Source organism: Peromyscus eremicus, chromosome 2 (assembly GCF_949786415.1).
Source record: "Peromyscus eremicus chromosome 2, PerEre_H2_v1, whole genome shotgun sequence".
Lineage (NCBI taxonomy): Eukaryota > Metazoa > Chordata > Mammalia > Rodentia > Cricetidae > Peromyscus > Peromyscus eremicus.
The window spans coordinates 77,439,230-77,457,224 of NC_081417.1; the positions used below are offsets into that span (position 1 = coordinate 77,439,230).

The window sequence follows — 17,995 nt, forward strand, 5'->3', positions numbered from 1 at the left end:
ACTTCGAGACCCAAACTGCAACGACCCGTTACAGCCAGCCTGTCCTGGGGAAGCCAACTAGAGAAAGCCATTATTCAGCCTTTAATGACTTCATACGGTGGACAAATCCACCCTGTGACTGTGTCTGAGGACCTCTTTGCCATGGAGCAGAAAGTTAGTAAAGCAAGTCAGAGTTTCCACTTGACTTCCACCCGGTGCTTTTCTTTGCTGGGAAACATCCAGCACAAACTGAGCCCTGGAAGTTACATGTAGGACTCCCTCACCTCCATACTCCAACTTTCCTCCAGTTCCAGCTGTTATTCCATTTTATGCTGTCTGATATTCTTTGGGAATGTTTTCTTTATGTATATTCTGGAGTTCACAGGAGAAGACGTTTCTCTGTTGGTTCACCATCTCCTGGATGTCATTCACTCCAGTTTTTCTTTTTTCTCTTTTTGTTTTCTTCAATTTTGATCTCATCCTAATGCCGTCTGGATCCAGCGGGGGCATCTCAAGCCTTTTCTTGAATATCATTTTTGTTGTTGCTTGTTTGTGTAATGTTATTATTTTATTCCCTTCTACCTCCTATTAAGAAATATATATATATATATATATATATACACACACACATATATATATGAAATTCTCAAAGAATCAATATTTAAAATAATAAAAGAATTGAGATTAGAATTGTACTTTATCTTTCTAGCTATAATATTTCTTTACCTTACTCGGTTCTCTCTTTATTCCTTACAGTTTTGTCTTAATTTCACTCTGTTGTCTGTCCGTTTTTTGCCTCTCTGAATCTGTTTTTTATTTATTTAAAGGCATACAACAAATCTTTATCATGTCTTTCAGAGAATAATCAAAGAAACCAGAGGGATCTGAGGGCTTGTCCCTCTTGTTTTGCTTATCCATGAACAAAGGTATATGTTTAGGTAAACCATTTGCCACAAACAATAAACATCTGGGAGAAGTAGGTGTTTGGAGTCCTTAGCTATCAATATTCCTATCTATTATTGTTGCCATTATGACCATTATCACTATTATTAAAATAAGCTGATAACCGACAGAAGTGGCCAGGGATGAGGGTTATGAATAAGCTACCTTCTATGTTTGTTTGAATGCAGATGAGCTAAGTCAACCCTACCCAGGAGAACTTTCTGTTCTGATTGGCAGTTGTCCTAGTTAGCTTTCTTATTGCTGTGATAAGACACCATGACCAAAAACAACTTTGGGAGGGAAGGCTTTATCTCAGCTTACAGTTTATACTCTACCATGAAGGGAAGTCAGGGCAGAAACTCAAGCAGGAACCCAGAAGCAAAAACTGAAGCAGAAGCCATGAAGGAACACCACTGACTGTCTTGGTTCCATGGCTTGCTCAGCCTGCTTTATTACAACCTGTCCAGGGGTAGCACCAACAGTGGACAGGGTGCTTCCACACCAACCAATAAATCAAAAAAAAAAAAAAAATGTCCCATAGACTTGCCTACAGGCCAATCTGATGGGGTTATTTTCTCAGTTGAGGTTCCCTCTTCTCAAGTGACCCTGGCTTGTGTCAAGTTAACAAAAACTCAGCAGCAGAGCAGGGTATCTGTGTGTCAACATGATGACATTCACCACATGTGACTGTGGAGCACTTGTAGCTGGGAACCAAACTGATAATTGTCCTTAATTTTAATTAACTTATATTTAAGTAGGTAAACATGGCTAGAGGCTACAGGATTGGCCAGTACAGACCAAGAGAGCTGTGTTTTCACTCCAGGACAAACACAGAAAATCTAGAGCAGGTTTCTGATATTCTGTAAATGAGAGAAATGCAAAATCAACTTGAGTATCTAGAAATAATGAAATTTTCTGCTTTTTCAATGAATACAACATTATGAATAAAATTATATAATTCATGCAATAAACGGTATAGTCTTAATTGTTAATGATGCTGGTTTATGGATTGTGGGGCATGGATGTACCATGTACATATGTGGAGATTGGAGGATAATTTCCAGTGGTCGGTTCTCTTCTACCACATGGGACATGGAGACTGAACTCAGGTCGTCAGGCATGGTGGCAGGAACCTTCACTCATTGGACCATCTCACCAGCCCTTAATTATTTATCTTGAGACAAAAGTAGAGACTGTAGAAACTCAGAAGATCTCAAGTAGATAAGGAATAAATCAGTGATTTATTTTTTTCTTCACCAATAATTAAGATTCTTTTGAAAAGTCTAGCAAAGATTCTAAGATGTATCATTAGAAAGTGATACTTGGTTTTGTTACTGCTCTGATCTCCTCTCTCTCTCTCTCTCTCTCTCTCTCTCTCTCTCTTTATCTCTCTCTCCCTCTCTCTTTCTATTAGAAAACAAAGAACAAATTGTACAATATACACATCATGTTTATCAAACATGTTTTAGTGTCCTTAAAAGATAAAGAAAATTTACAGATATCTAACTAAAAAGAGAAAAATAACAGGAAACTAGGTGTGTATTTTGACCAAACCAAACAAAGGCAATGAAAGAAAGCAAAAAAAAAAAAAAAGAAGAAGAAGAAGAAGAAGGGATAGATGGATAGATGGATGGAAGGAGGGCAAGTGGGCTATTGGTAGAATGTATGAAAATATTTAGTTTTATGAATGCCAAAATATATTAAGTTAAATAATAATAAAAGCATTCTTTTTGACTTCTCACATGGTCATGGTTATTTAAATATTTTTAAATTATTAAACATGTGGAGAAGCAGAGATTGCTGGGAAAGACACTGGAACCCTTAACATTTGGAATGTCATTTGAGAAAGTCATCAAAGTCTTACATTTGTCACACAATTTGCTCTTAAATTCTACAGTTATTGGATATCATGAGGAAATAGCCATGCATACATACGCAAGTAATCAAAAGGCTTTGCATCTTAGAGTAATTTGAAATCATAAAAAAATCAGAAACAAATCAATTCCAACAACAAAATACCAGTTAAATAAATATGAGGAAATACTGAAGTGTGAAAATACTGTATTTTGTAAATATATGTGTGTAAACGAGTGTTTGAGTATGGTTGACAACACACACATCATGATATCCGACTATCTCCTAACAGTGTATTTAGGGGATTTTTGTTTACTTCTACCATGTAGAGTTGCATCATTTCATATTTTCTCTTTTTCCTCTCCTCTGTGCCTTCCCCAGAAGTCAACGACTCCTAAGCCTACATCAAATTAAACTCCAAGATTCACCCACATGAAGCTCCGAGATTTCCCTAGTGGGCATCTCTGTCTGAATGTACTACAAGGTCTTCCAAACACAGTACATCCAATTCATGCACAAATAATTCTGTCTTCAGTACCTCATATATGACCCGATATCCCCTGTCTTCCAAATTAAAATCCCAGAGTGACCTATGGTGCCTTTGTTCTGGTCTATCACACTGTTAGTGGCCACCCAAACCAACGCATTTCACCCACGTTACCTGCCTACCGCTTAGTCTCATTGCCTCAGCCTTGCCCCAGGCAGCCATTTAAGCATCTCTAGAGGAGGGGGTTCTTCTTGCAAGTCCATTTTCTGACCTGCCATTAAGGTTATTTTTTCTGAAATCCAATGCAATCATGTTTCTAACTTTCAATATTGTCAATCTGTCTGTCTGTAAAGTGAAACTCGAACTCTTTCCCAAGCTCTGCTACTATCCAGTCCTAAACAATCCTTCTAGCCACTTCCCTTCCCACATGCCTGCCTCTTCTTGAGTCCACCATGCCACCTCCTCACTCTGGTTCAGCTATGGTGGCCCAGTTGGGGCTTTCTGAATGGAAAATACTTTCTTAATGTTTTAGTGCCTGAAAATTCCCCATAACTCTTTTTCATTTTTCCAACAATGCCTCCCATCCTCTTTAAATAGTCTACCTCAGTTTAAATTTAAAGTTTGTTTTGTAGAAACTTCTTCTAATTCTTCTGCCATAAAACAAACCCATCTTGGTGAACCTGTTCATCTTTCATCATTCTAAGTCCATCAAATTAAGGTTGATGCTTGTATATCTGGCTGTGTCCTAAAGTAGATTTAAATGTGACAAATTAATCTTACATTTTTACTCTGTTGGTGACTAGGAGCCAGGCATGGTGACACATTCCTGTAATCCAGAGTGGAGGCAGAAGGATCAGGAGTTCAAAACCAGTCTGAGATATATGAAACCCCGTCTCCAGACTAACGTGAGGCCTACAAATGAACAGATAGATACATGGTATAATGTTTGCTCTCTATATGTCCAACATGCAGGATAAAATAGTAAACCCGAGACCAAAGAGTGAATCTTGTTGTGCTCTTCTGAACTGAAAACTGTCCAATATCATCTTCACGCTCATTTCAGCACGTCCATTGTGGGTCTCTATAGCACACCTGGCACTGTGTTGAGTGTTTCCTAACTGCGCTTGCTATTTGGTGAGAGAAAAGAACACACACCAAATTGGATAAAAATGTCAGAAGCCTAAGTGGAGTATTTTGCAGCAATGAAGCTTTTCCATTAATCTTGTGATTTCAAATGAATCATATTTAGTATGTCTCATTTATTGTAAGTATTTACTCAACCATCATAGACTGAAATTCTAGAATGGGAAAAAATGTTGGCTCAGGGAGTCTTTAGGCTATTTGTGACAGTCTAGCCAAATCACAGAGGAACCAGAGGGTCAGAGGAGAACTTAATCTTAGATTTATGGGTCCAGAGTTCATCCACCCACGTACATGCCTTAGTTATTAAACAAGGACACATATCAGTTTGAAAAGGACCCATGGGGACAGTACATCAAATCAGAAAATGGTGTGCACAGGAGTTGATGAGTAGCAGACCTAATCCAGACTATAAAACAACAGAACAGATTCACAAAGACCAAACAATTTCCTACTCATGCCAACCTCCAACATTCACTCCTTTCACCCAGAGCTCCAGAAAATCTGAATAGTAAAAGTAGAGCTATCAGAATACCAAATCCTATCACAGGTGAGCACACTACTAACCTATCACAGGCAAGCACACTACTGACCTATTACAGACAAGCACACTGCTAACCTGTCACAGACAAACACATTGCTAACATGTCACAGACAAGCACACTGCTAATTTACCTTCAGATAAATATCAAAATAAACTCCATTGTTAATGTGAAAAACTTCATAAAACAACCACAATTCAGCTGGCAAGATGGCTCAGTGAGTAAAGGTACTTGCTGCCAAACCTGAATTCAGTCCCACTGGGAACCACATGGTGGAAGGAGAGAACCTACTCCTCCTACAAGTTGTCCTCTGACATCCACACATGCACCATGGTGCACACACACACACACACACACACACACACACACACAGAGTATAATAAAAATAATAGTAATTGATATATTAAATGTCTATACAATATTGTAAAATAGAATTTAGTGCTCAAAATCAAATATGAATCATTCATTCACATGATTCACATAGAAAAATCAAAGAACAAAAACAATCTCAAGTGCTACAAATATCATTGGCAAGTGGCCATACACTTATAATTTTGCAAGTGAATTAAAGAATAGAAAAATGTTTATTTAGTATGACAAATAGGAATTACCATAAAACTAATGGCCAAAATAATGCTTGAAGCACCCTCACTAAACTCAAGAATGAGACAAAAAGTCCCCATTATTGAAGAATGGGAATACCAGCTAATATGATCAGGCAAAAAACAGAGACAAATCTAGTAATAAAAAGATCCTATTTCAGATGGAAGGAAATCAGGATAAAGAAATAGTGAGAGATGTTGAGAAAAAAATGTATGCATAAGTATTTTAATTATAAAATGTCATAGTAACAAATGACCATGAATAGATTTAAAAATTCAGTTTGAGGCTAGGGGTGCACCTCAGTGCTACAGCACTAGTGTGTCTAGTGTGTGTCAGGTCCTGGGTTCTATCCCTGGTAACACAGATACACAAAAGATACCTTCGAAAAGTTCAGTCATGGTTATGTCTGCATGATAACATATACTTGAAACATGCTCATTAGGAGAAGATCTTCTTGTATGGGAAAATATTCAGTATCCAACTTCAAAAGTAAAAATTAGGAAGTATTTTCTTATATGTCATGAGTAAGTATCAATGAACTCACACAAACATAAAAAAGGATATGAATAAAAAACTATGGCAGTTGTAGTTCTTAGCTTCATCTGAAACTACTAACAGCTATATTATTTTTATTAGGGAGTTAGTGCAAGTTAATTAAAAATTCATGGTTATCATTGAACTAAGGGTTTTTCATTTTTAAAATCTTCTGAGGTTACAGTTTATTAGAAAATAACAAACTGTGCCACCTGATTTTCAAAGTCAAATGCAGCATTTTCTTTATTATTATTACATTTGCTTCTTGACAGTTTCATATGTGTATATAATGCATTATGATCACGCTCACTTTTAAGATTTAGAAAATTTGAAAAGATGCTTTAATCGCACTTGGTAGCCCATAAGGACTGGATATCTACTTAGCTGGCTTAAACAAAGTGGGAGGTTTACTCAGAACTTGCACACAGGAATATCTTTCCCAATCCAACGTCAGGGAGAAAAGCTGAACCCCAGAAAAAAACTGGAAAAAGAAACAAGAGATCTCTAGGAATAGAGGTGGCTCCTCCCTTCAATCTTCCCCCTATTTTCTGTTTCTGGGCAACACAGCATGTTGTCTAGTCCACCCTGCGTGAACTTACTCACTTTCCTTATATTGATGGGATTCCTGTTTCCTGTGTACTGACTCTATATTCCCTAATTACTGCTAAAACAAACAAAACAAAACAAAAATGTATTCTCTCTGGCCTCCTTGTGCCTTAGTTCAAGTTGCTAGGAGGAAAACCAAAAGGAGCCATGTTAACCTTCAGGAGACTGATAAAGCCAGAGAAAGGCAACCTCCATGGGTGGTCAGGAGGGGAGGAGGGTGGTGGCGATTCGCAGTGAGAGGTGTGGTTGATTGACGTGCACTAAAAGCCCACCAGAAGAAGAAATAACTTAATGGTATGTTTAGATGTTTCCAGTAGAGAAAATGATAGAGAAATTTATCAGGTCAACTCTCCTTCCAAATGAGCATCAGACACAGGGCCTGGTGGTGTGGAAGTTAAGAAAATTCAAGTGTAAGAATATTTCTGAGAAAGTATAAAAACTATTATTTATGATCCAAAGTCATTAGGAAAGAAATGATGCATTTTATGCGGTATTTTAATAACCAGGAAGGAAAACAACAGCAGGTGTTTAGAATGTGTGAAGAATGCAGGAAAGCCAATTGTTTTATTGAAAATATGCAGTCTTAAACAACATTAGTCTGCAACACTTCAGAAAGCCAGAGAGATATTAAGTCAAATCTACAAAGAAATGGAAAACTCAAAGGGGTGAGGATTGAAGGGAGACTTTTAAGTTCATGAACTTATGATGTATTTTATTTGTTATAGTTACATAAATTTATTTTTGAAAACACATTTAATTTGTGACATTTATTAGCATTCCAAGTAAATGATATTTGGAAGTTTGTTGTGTTTTTTTTTCTTTTTTATACTTGCTTGTACAAATAATCACATTAATTAAACATGGAGCAAAGTACTCTGTTTATATCTTTAAAAAGCTGAAATTAAACCCCAAATGATTTACAGTTGAGTTTTATTCATGGATTAGATGATGCATTACAAGTGCAGGATCCTTAATCCAAGAATCTGATATCCAAATGCTGCAAAATAGGGGTGTTTTAGTGCCAAGCTGACGTCATGAGTGGAAAATTCCAGCAATGAAACTTCTGTCCACAAGAAAAATCATTAACACTATTCTATAAATTGTCCTTCAAGCTATGTGTCCATGAAATGTAGAGAAGTTTCATGCTTACACTTAAGTCCTATCTCCAAGATATTACATTATATGTATGCAAATATTCCAAAATCAAAAGTAGATTCTGAAGCCTCAAATATTTCTGGTTCTACTCAAATGATGTCTGCATTTAAATTGTCAATCAGGGACTATTGTGATATTTACATCTGTCATCGTTCAATGGTGTGGACTTTTAAATTATTTTGAGTATAGTGTTGTCTCTAGGGGATTACAGTTTACTGTGTGCATACCTTTAGAACAATGAGTGCTCTTCACGAAACACTTTAGAGACTCGGGAAGATAGTTTAGTGGGTATAAATCAGAGAATGAGTCCAGATTTCCAGAACTCACACCACTCAGCAGCTCATGTGTCTGGAGTCCCAAAGCTGAGACAGGAGGCAGAGACATGACACTCTCCTGAGCTGGATGGAGATGAAAGCCCATCTCAAGTAAAGTAGACGGTAAAGACAGACATCTGAAGTTGTTTTCTGACCTTTACATGCACACTGTAGCTCATGCCTGGACACAGGCATGTCCTCATGCACTCACACACATACACAACAGCATACACACTTACCAGCATGCACACACACACCAGTATGCACACGCATTTTTTTAATGAATTAGATTTATAAACAAGCCTAGTTCAATACATAAGTACTTAAAAATATTTTTGTGTATGTGTGTGGGGGGGTGGGGGGGGTGGGATCAACTTTGAAGATCTCAAATTAGGATAAATGAAATTTAGTTGAAAGACCAATTAAATCCATAAATTTAACCTCGAGCTGAATGATTGACAGTCGCACTTAATGTGTATAAGACTAAAAATGTTGAATTTTTTTTGCTTGAATCACATTTTTATCTCAATAAGGAATATAACTTAGTGCTGATCTTGGATTAGTTAAACCTAAGAATTCAAAAATCTAGACTAATAAGGGAGACTTGGAAAGATATTTTGCTACTTGATATATTCCTGCATTGTCCACAGGTCGTGGCCTTTACAGTGTTGACATGGGAGCTGGGAGCTGATACAGCTACAGCAAATGAAAATACTCAGGAAAAGCAATTCTCTGGACTGAAAGGGGGAAGAACCAGTGAGGACAATGGGGACTAATAGGGATTATCAGGTGCCTCAGACAGCATCATTTAAAATGGCAGCCTTCAAATGCTCATGGGTCTTGGCTGTGTGTCTGCTCTATAATGCCTCTGTCATCTGTCTACCCAGGCTCCTTTCCCAGCTGCCCTCTCCAGAAAGGCTTTTGAACCAACATCACCATCAAGCTCACATGAGTACATCTTGCATGCACTAGACCATCTGACAATACAATGTAGATAATAGAGGTACCTTTGCATGCAGACTACCTGGACCTGAATTCCAGTTCACCCACTTATCCACAGTATGACCCCAGTCTTACCCACTCCATTGTGTCCCCTGTGCTTTGGAGATGATAACAGTAATATAACCTAACTGAAGTTTGTTCTTCTGGGGATTTCATGACTTCACACAGGTTAATTATTTAGAGGTAATTAACCATCACTTAGCACTTATTTGTAATGATTTAATTCTCCTATGTTGCTAGAACAGGCCTGACAAGTGTCAGTTACAATAGAACCAACGTTTTATTGAGAACTGAGCATGCTTGTGGAGGCTAACAAAGTAGCTCCAGAGACTCTGGAGAAGTGTGATCCTCTGCCAAATAATTACCCATTTCCATCAGAGACAAGAAGGACTTGGCTTTGCTCAGTCATGGAAAGAAAAAAAATTGGCTCCCAGACCCTATACTGATGAGGGCTCTAGAGGAAGCTAAAGGTAATATGGATGGTGATATAGAGGGGACATGTGCTTCAAAGCTTAAAGCATATAGATTCCCTGTGAACTCACCACGTAACCTCCTAACTTTATAGGAGCTGAGATGTGATTCCCTAAGCAGATTTTAAAGCTATATGAGTGCATACCCGTGTGACATTATTCTCAGTGCTTTCTCTTGTCCCCACAGGAGGGTGGGTTTATTCCAACTCACTGACTATTTAAAAAGAGGAGCACCCCTGAGAATCCCAGCTGCACCATTCTAGATCTGGAGCAGAAGAGAAATCAGAGACGCACCAGACTACCCATTACTGTGCTGACATTAACCACACACGTCACTGTGCAAGGATCCTGAGACTGTAGTGAGTGCTGTTTCTAGGTCCTGGAGAGATGTAACGTCAGCTGATGAGTGCCATGAAAGAGCTATGGACTAAAGGCCCTGGATTTGTGCTTCCTTAATTTCCCTGTATTATTTGTGATGATTGATAATGATTGTCAACTTAATAGGCTCTAGAATCACATAGCAGACAAGCTTCTGGCCATGCCTGCTGTGTGGCTGAATGAGAATGACCCCCACAGGCTCATATATTTGAATACTTGATCCCACTTGGTAGAATTGTGTGGGAAGGATTAGGGGGTGTGGTCTTGTTGGAGGAGGTGTGTCACAGGGAGCAGGCTTTGAGGTTTCAAAAGACTGTTGGGATTTTCTCTCCCTCTGCCTTGTTGTTGTGAATTAAGATGTGAGCTCTCAGCTCTGCTATCACGGACTCTATCCTCTGAAACTGTAAGCCAAATTAAACACTTTCTTTAATAAGCTATCTTGGCCATGGTGTTTTATCACTGCAATAGAAAAGTAAGAAACCTGTGAAAGATTATCTTGATCAGGTTAGCTGACATGGGAAGACCTATGGAAAAGTGGGAAGCACCATTCCCCACCCAGGCTTGGGACCTAGATGGAGCATGAGGATAAAGATAGTCACACCAACACTCTTAGCTCCCTGCTTCCTGACTTAAAATGCAATGTGACAGCCACCCCACATTCCTGCTTCTGTAACCCGCCCCATCTTAATGGCCTGCACCCTTGAGCTGTGAGCCAGAATCAAACTTTTCCCCCACAATTTGATTTTCTCAGGAGATCTTATCACAGCAATAGGAAAAGCAGCTAAAACATTATTTTTCCTACATTTTGGGAGAATGTCAAAGGAAGCACTTTGCAAAATTCCTGAAAAGAAATATACTGTTGGTATGATGGCTACTTTTGCCAGATAAATCTCATCTTCAGTTCTTTAACCTCAGAGCCACAAGAGACAGGGACTATTGAAATAGAAAAAGTGAGAGGAAATAAGGAAAAATATCAGTGCTTCTCTCTGGGTTTGTGGGATGTCCAAAGGCTGGCCCATGGTGAGCTCTCTGGAGAACCTCCCATTCTTTTCTCACCTTCCACTTCAGCGATAATTTTAGGCCACTGTGGGTTTCTTGCTTAGCGGCTAGAGCATCACTGGGGCGCGGCTGTTTTCCATGTCTCTCCTCCCACGTAAAGTCCGACATCTTTGCTTTCGTAGTGCTGGGGATTGGAACCGGGGCCTCATACATGGCATGGCATCTGCTGCACCGCGGAACCGTAGCCCCAGCCCTAACCTGTTCCACCTAGTCACCTTCCTCCTACCCAGAGTTCTCATGCCAGCGTCTCTTTGCTGGTTGCCTGAAGACCACTCTGCTAGAGTGCAGAAGATGTGCCAGCGACAGAATTAACCACCGCAGCAACCCACAACAGTGCTTGACATCAGGAGCTTTTTTAAAGACCTGAGATCCCCGCTGCCTCCAGTTGTGATGCTTAAGGCTTGTGGCTTGAGCTGACACTGGCCCCCAGTGCTCCACAGTGGAATTAGACACCGACTACCACTCGTGTTGTCCTTGGCAATCCTTCCCATCCTTGTCTCGCTTCCTTCCTCTCCCACCCATAGCTGCTTGGATCACCTCCCAGATCAGCTACCTCTTACATTCAAGTGCTCTTCCTGGACTAGACTTCTGTCCAAGTCTAAACCAAGACACTGGCTGTATTTCTAGTCACAGAGTCAAATCAAGGCTTTTGTCCATCTAAATTAGCAAGTGGCACATAGAATGCGGGTCTTCCCCCGACCCAGCTGGAGCAAGGGAAACACAAAACACGAGAGATGGGAGAAATCTGTTTTGCTATAAGGATACTGCTCTCCACCCAAATCCAACACTTGCATTCATGCTCTATTTCTCTCTGTTTCCTTCTTGCCTGCTTACAGAGGCCAGAGAAAGGTGTTAGGCAGTGGGAAGGGAGGGATGTGATTGACTTTGCTGGGGCGGATCTGCACGGGACCCATGAACTCTGAGGAACATATTCTTCTCAATTGTTAGTGCTTCTCATTAACATGTGGAATGCACAGTGCTCCTTACTGCAAGCCATGGGTCTTGGCACTGAATCTAGGGCGAGAGAAAACAAAATCTCATATAACGTCCTTTGCAGCTTACTTACCATGTGAGGTTTTACTAATTAGATTGAGCTGTGTACAAACAGCCTTAACTCTGGTATCTTTAGGGCCAGAAAATTCCAGTAACAACCTCCCCAAATCATCACTTTTGAAGCCATATTCAAGTCAAGAGTGCACAGTTTAAAGGGAAATGTGACTAAAAAGACAAAGCCTGTCTGGAAATGGTGCTGTGGAAAAAAAACCACAAATAAGCAAATGAAATGCTGTCTTTTCCTCAAGGTCTATTTCAGATTCAGTTGGAAAGGTGAGGCTATAGGATGGGACTAATGTGTACAGTTTTATTCTGCAAATAGGATGACATTGTTATAAGGCAAATCGAGTGAGCCAAGATGAAAAGAGATGCCACTAGCAAGCAACCCATATCTCTGCTGATGACAAGAAGCCAAGAGCCTGCCTTGTAGTGAACAGGACAAAACTCACGAGAAAAGTTGGGAAGCTAGGGAAGGAGAACTAACCACAAACAATGGATCCTTTGATGCAATTGCTTTTATGTGGGATAGCATCAAATGTTAGAGGGTATCTCTCTTCCCTAGAAATGGTCTTTGATGCTCATTATTAGCAAAAATGAGAGAACCTGACAGAACATTAGCCACTGACCTCTCCATGTGAGACAAACCAAGGAAGGCCACTGTCTCCCAACCTCTCATCAAGGGGAGAGTGTCAATTATTTCCACCATCCACAGCCTCAACACATGCTCGGCGTCACATCTTGACTATCGGGTCTCCTCTTCACAGAGGTCTCCGGGCACCGAAAGAGCTACTGCCATCAGTTTGCAGGTTTTTCTATGTGCCTGAGGTCTCAAGAGCCTGTGTGAATTTAGGGGGAGTAAAGAACAGCTGGAGTGAGCGGGAGGGCACAGAGGGTGACTCCAGCATCCAGCACAGCTTGTGACCCCTGAAAGATTCAAAGCTACAGCCTCAGGCGTCTGACAAAACAAGACTGGAATTTTTTCATTTCAACTTCCAGACGATAAACTTGGACATTCTCTTGGTTCTGCAAGTAGAGCTGTACTGTGGGGTAGGATGCTACATTCTCGTGAAGATTAAGGGGAGAAGCTGATGTTTTAAAGGGATTTGGGGCGACTGGAGAGATGCCTCATCAGTTTAGAGCACTTCTTTTCCTTCAGGGGGACCTGGGCTTGCTTCCCAGCACCTACATGGTGCACACACATACCTGCAGCCAAAACATTCACACACATAAAATAAATAAATATTTAAAAAAGCAAAAGTATTTTATACTTGAGAGCAGTCATAGCAGGCAGCACCTCTCGAAGTCCCAAAAGTGTTGTCCCCTTTCAGTCACCTTTGCTAATGTACGAGATTGATACTTCACTTCCTAGTAAGTTAAACATGCTCACTATAACTACATTTACAAATGGAGGGCAACAGAGATATTCAAATTGGTAAATACATTCCCTGTAGATAAACACTGCTCATATTCTGGAGATTTTTTGCCTGGCTTTTCCTTATACATATAAACACTGTTTGATCAAGTCTCATGTAGCTCAGGCTGGCCTCAAACTTGCAACTAAGCCAAGAATGACCTTGAACTCCTGATCTTTCTGACTCTGCCTCCCAGTTGCTAGCATTAGGATGTATGCCATGACATCCAAGTAATGACAAATAAAATTGCCAAAGAAATTTCAGCTCTATGGTGGGCAGTTTTTGATACTACATACCTCTGGACAATTTACCATGCTGTTGAACAGTTTTAAAAACACAATTTTATTGACTCTGGTATACATCAGATATGTCAGCATCTATCCTGCTCTTTCTTCTCATTGATAAAACTCCCTGAAGCTAAGGGTGAGCATAAGCTCAAGTTTCTCTTAATGAAACATTTAGGAAAATATTATGTGGGCTGTGACAAGAGTCTCCCTTAAGTGGAGTGTGGCTGTCTTTACTTTTTGTTCTGTCTGAGGTCTTAGAATGACTTCCTGATAGTAGAAACATTCAAAGGAGAAGAAGGAAGAGGAGGAGAGGACAGAGGAGGAGATGGGGAGAGGGGAGGAGGGGGAGGAGGGGGAGAGAAGGAGGAAAAGTGCACTGTATTAGGGACATGTAGATAGAAATGTGTACAGAGAGATAGCAAGGCAGGAGGAGCCCACATCCCAGGGCTAGTGCTGGCTACAGAGTTCACTATTCCAGCCCTGCACTCTTTGAAGCCTGCCAGAGGTAGTAGCTAAAGAAAGTGTGCCTACACTGAAGTTCATCCATTCAAATCAAGTGTGATGAGCACAGGCATCCTCCCACACACTCCAAAAAAGGGTGAACAGTTCTAACACCACATATCAAGAGCAGGAAGCTATTATCCTTCTTGTTTAAGCTATCAAAAATATGCTGAGAAAGGTTTATGTTAGTAATGGAAACTCTTCAGAGTCAGATTTTATGTGAGAGGAATAAGGAATAAACTGGAGAGATGGCTCAGTGGTTAAGAAAGCACATGATTTGAAGAGGGCCTGCATTCAGTTCCCAGCATCCATGTTGGCAGCTCACAAACACTTGAAACTCCAACTCCAGTGGATCTAATACCCTCTTCCAGCTTCAAAATTGGGCACTGCACTCGTATGCACAAGTCCACATACAGACACACACATAAGATTGTAAAAGAAATATACAAGAAGAAAAATAAAGTGTTTAACTTGTAAGAGGTAAAGGTGTTTATCTGTGCTTGTATATCTGTGTACTTCACATAAAGGCCAAGCCACAAACAGTTCAAGAGTCACTATTCTGCAAACACACGGGAATCTGGTGAATGATCTCATTTCCAATGAATCATGTAAGTTTTATATCTGAACCCAAACTCTACGGCTTACCATTTGCAAACTAAGTTGGCAGTGAAATGCACCTGTGTGCTCTCTATGCAAAAAAATTCATTCATAGCCCCACTAGCACCATTTCCTAGAACTGGTTCTCTCCCATCACTTTTCTCTAAATACTCTATTTTATGTCTAAGTATGCCCATCAGAGGTCTGCAAAGGTTGTAAGACAGACATGTAGGTTTCTGGCTGAACAGGGACTGGTTCCACTGACCTCTGTCCCTTCTGATAACCAAAATGAGGAAAGAGAATCAAGTCAGGGCAAAGTTCAGTTAAGAGAAACATTTGAGAAACCTCTGCTTGCTAGTCACAGATGGTGCCAAAGAGAATAAATACTCCAGGAGCCTTGTTTTGGCAACTCTGCTTTCCAAGACAGTATGCAGTATTTGGAAGGGGAAAGCTGAAGACAGGTTTTGAGGCGAGCACTGTGACCTTGACTCATCCCCCACTTCACTTATAGGGATCAGCATTCTCAGAAACCCAGAGCAAGCCTGGTGAAGCCAAACAGAAGAGCTGGGTCATGGCACGGTTTCCCCAGTGCAGCTGTGTTCTCCTTTGGCAAAGAGGGCAATGAGTGACATTAAGAACAGGGCCCGCTGTGATGCTCTGATGAGCATTGGGAGTGGATGTCAGACCAGGTATGCTCAAAAGCAGATTCTACCTGGGCCAACTATTTCAAGAAACAGAGAGCATCCCTCAGTCCTTACTTTACCCCTTAAGGGGATAGCCTTTAAAGTGTCATAGCACGTGCAAGAAAAGGAAAAGAAAACCAGGATCAGTGGATTGATAACATGGTAGGCACCATCTAACTCATCTGAGGGAGGGCTGCACTAGGATTTAAAGTGTCTTTGCCAACCAGGAAGAAAAAGAACCATGCCAAATGAAAAATGAGTGACAATCCTCCAATTGTTCAAATGTGTATTCAAAAACGGGGAGTTACAGAACTGGTCAGGGTACATGGGGACATGTTTAGCCTTGCTAACAGAGGAATGCATTCCCTCACACACAGAGTCAAGGAGTATTCAAAACCTGGCCTGGGTTGCCCAGTCTGCATCCTAGTACCAACATGGTCACCACACATGGGAGTGCAATCTGGTGCCATTTTCTGTTGAGCAAGTTGACACACACATACTCTCAGATGCAATGATGTCCCTTCAAAAGTTTGCACTCACGAGATGGTCAAAGATATGGACAAACATATAATATGCTGTTTGTAGCAGCCTACCTGTCCAATCCAATCATAGCTAATCGCAGGATGAGAAATCATGTGACCATAAAAGGAACTGGTAGAGTAGAAGTGAGTTTCCTGTTATAAACAGTAGGCTGAAGAAAAAAGGGGGTGGGGTGACACAAAAACCCAAAGAGAATGGACAATTCCTTCACTTTTAGGTAAATACTACTTATGCACTCATACATATGCAGGTATATACATATACATATACATATACATATACATATATATATAATGTATCAACACACCATAGCATGTTTACGGGAAACTTTTTTGATTATTTCATTTCCTATACATTATTAGTAAGTAAAATTTATAAAGAAGAAATAAAACAATGAGTCTAAGAGATTTTACTAAGAATCTGATTGCTAAGTATTGTTGGCCCTTGTCTGTAGTCCCAGCTACATGGGAAGGTTCTAGGATGACCTGGTCAGTATAGTAAGAGTTATCCTATACACACACATGTGCAGATGGTGCCACTAACTGGACTTTGTGGATTATAAAAGCCAGGTGGTGGCGCACACCTTTAATCCTAGCACTTGGGGGGCAGAGGCAGGTAGATCTCTGTGAGTCTGAGGACAGCTTGGTTTACAAAGCAAGTTCACTGACAGTCAGGAGTATTATTCAGAGAAACCCTGTCTTAAAAAACCAAAATCAATCAATCAGTCAATAAATAAAATAAAAAATAAAGACATGACATGAGATGGGATCTATGTTGGAGGTCTGGGGCTAGGGCATGCTGGAGGGAAGAGACGAGGGATGATATGACCAAGATATATGCATGAAAAAGAGATACAGATGCAAAAATTAAAAATATTTTAATAATTGTTTAAAATAAAACTGTAAAAGATGAATGGGGCCTCTCGGTGCAGGCCTATAATCCCAGCTACTCAGGAAACTGAGGCAAGAGGATCATAAATACAAGATCAGTCTGGGCAACTTAATGAAACCCTGTCTCATACTGACAGAAGGTTAAAAGGAATAATAAAAAGCTAAAAAGAAACCTGAGGCTGTAGCTCAGTGGCAGAGCATTGACACAGCTTGTATGAGAGCCGAGGCTTGGTCCTTGGTCCAAGAAGGATAGAGTCACAGACAATAATGTTGAGTATAATTCGGTCTAAATTTTTAAAAGGATTTACAGGACTGTGGGGAGGTGGTTACTTTAGAAAGAACTTTGAAGAGAGAGTTCAGGAGGGCCTTCTGATCGAGGCCCAGCCCATGGACTGTGTGAGGCCAGTAGCAGCCCCAGGTGAACCAGGCCCAGGTCTTCCTGACAGTTGCTTGGGAATGCAGCCCAAAGTGGGTGGTAAACTCCATCTAAGGCTAAATACCAGCACGAGACCGATAGTCAAGTACCGTAAGGGAAAGTTGAAAAGAACTTTGGATGACTGTTGAGGCAAGCAGCTGTCTCTGTCATTCTAGATTTTTGGAAGTTGCTCACAATGCTCTTCCTGTTTACTTAGGTAATATTATATCCTCTGGGGTCTTTGATGTAGTTGAAGACTAGATAATTATAATTTTCCATGGTTCTGATAGAAGATAAATTAGATATGAAATTTAGACTCACAAGTATAGGATAGATAGAATATTTTCTTTAATTTTACAAAATACAAATAGACTAGATATTTTAACTGTAATTCTTGCTTGATAACTGTTTTGTTACATTTAATTTTAATAGGTTAAATTAAAACCTTCCTTTGGTTTAGACAGAAAAGGGGAAGTGATGGGGAATATCTTTCTGTACAGTGCGGATATGTGTTGTTCTGATTGGTTGATAAATAAAGCCATTTGGCCTATG

At 40.2% G+C, this 17,995-nt stretch overlaps 1 protein-coding gene across 1 annotated transcript in view; it reads right to left on the bottom strand.

Annotated features, from left to right (window-relative positions):
• Svep1 (sushi, von Willebrand factor type A, EGF and pentraxin domain containing 1) overlaps positions 1-17,995 on the bottom strand; it is a 178,256-nt gene that overhangs the window by 156,567 nt on the left and 3,694 nt on the right. The window lies entirely within an intron of this gene.